Source organism: Neovison vison, chromosome 1 (genome assembly GCF_020171115.1).
Source record: "Neovison vison isolate M4711 chromosome 1, ASM_NN_V1, whole genome shotgun sequence".
NCBI lineage: Eukaryota > Metazoa > Chordata > Mammalia > Carnivora > Mustelidae > Neogale > Neogale vison.
In genome coordinates, this window is record NC_058091.1 from 283,052,952 (window position 1) to 283,055,033 (window position 2,082).

Here is a 2,082-nt window from a genome sequence, read left to right on the forward strand (position 1 = left end):
TTCTTAATAGTTTCCAGCACTTTTTTCTTTTTTCTACAATGGACATATGTGTCAGAATTCTATTTTTCGAAAGAATTGAGGAAACAGTCCGACCTAGTCAATGTAGGTCGTCTCAGTTTTCTAACCCCTGCTCCATTGTGTTGGCAGAAAAGAAGTCAAATACAGTTTTAGGAACAGTCCTGCATGGTTCTAACACAGGAGGTAGTGGTTCTATGCTTTGAGAAACACTGGCAATGGCTGAGAGTTTAGACCCTTGAGACATAAAGTTACACCTCGCCTCCTAACTTTGCCACTGATTAGCTGTATGAATTCTTTTGGTTTCAATCATTGTCTAACCTCGGGTTCTTCATTTGTGCTCTGGGAATTGTGAGAATTAATGAGATAAAGTTTCTGGCAAATGGTTAAATTAGGCTGCCTTAAACTAGAGTCCATGGGGTTGGGGTCATTAGTAGAAGGTGAAAATGTGTTAAAGAACACTATCATTACAATCTAAGTAGTTGGGACTGCGAACAGGTCAGTACTTCTTCTAGTAAGTGCTTAATAATAATAGTTATTATTACTATCTCACGTTCTAAAAGATTGTTCCACGTTAGGTTCTACTCTAGGGCATATAGGGACATTCTACTTTTCTTCTGGACATTGTTACTGGTACACTGTGTCCCTATGGGATGTGAACCTGGACTAGGGTTTTCTGACCCCTACTTTTCCTTCCTCTTTTCCTACCATAGGGATATCTGGCAAATCTTGGAGGAGGAGGTGGGGCAAAAGTTTTCTAAGCTGCATAGTGGTGTAAGGTTGGATCTACAACTCAAAAGGCATATCTTTTTCCAAAAGAATTTGTCTTCTTCTTTTTTTTTAAATAAATTTATTATTTGCCAGAGAGAGAGAGTACACACAAGCAGGCAGGGAGGCAGGCAGAGAAGCAGGCTACCCACCAAGCAAGGAGCCTGATGTGGGGCTCGATCCCAGGACCCCAGGATCATGACCTGAGCTGAAGGCAGAGGTTTAACCAACTGAGCCACCCAGGCATCCCAAGAACCTGTCTTCTTTATCCTGCTAGGGTTCTCTATGCTTCCTAAGTCTGATCACTCATGTCTTTCAACAATTCAGAAAAATTCTCTATGACCCCTATCTCGTGTTTTACCTTTCTTTTAGAAATTCCAATTGGATATTTTTTATGGGTTATGTATGTCTCATTCTAGCTCATGTCTTTTCTCGTGTTTTCCAGATTTTTACCTTTGGTTTAACTACTTTTGTATTCTGGTAATTTCTCCAGATCGACCTTATATTTAACTAATTCTCTTGAGCTGTAATTAATGAACTATTTAAACTGAACACTGATCTTTATAAACCTTGACAGTGCAAATATAACGAATTCAGGAGGTGGAAATATGAGAATGCCAAGTTCATCCTTTCACAGCAAAGGGTCAACTGACAAGTTGAAAACTGTATCACAATTAGCATTTGTTAACATATTTGTCCTTCACTTTATAAGAATCTTTTGAGAACTAATATTTCTTGCAGTAAAGAGAGATTTGTCTGTGCCTTACTATTTTATTCTGCTTATTTGTTAAATTCAAGCAAAATTAAACTGAAAGAATTAAAACTATCATGGCAACGCTGTTTTTAAAAGTACCTCCCACATCTCTCTCCCTCCTTTTCTGCCGCCACCGCCTTCTTCTTCTCGCCATTCTCTTCCTTCTTTCATGTGTGTGTGTGTGTGTGTGTGTGTGTTGAGCTAGATATTTAAATATTTATGTAATGTTAACAATAGTTATTTCTGGTTAATCGATCTTAGAGTGATTTTTTTTAACTTTCTTATTTCCTAAAATATGTGAATCTTTTACTTGAGTAGATGTGATTTAACATCAATAACCAAAATGAAGAAGAAAGAGGTTGCAGGGGCACCTGGGTGGCTCAGTGGGTTAACCCTCTGCCTTCAGCTCAGCTCATGATCTCAGGGTCCTTGGATCTAGTCCTGCATCGGGCTCTCTGCTCAGCAGGGAGCCTCCTTCCCCCCTCTCTCTGCCTACCTCTGCCTACTTGTGATCTCTCTCTCTCTGTGTGTGTCAAATAAATAAG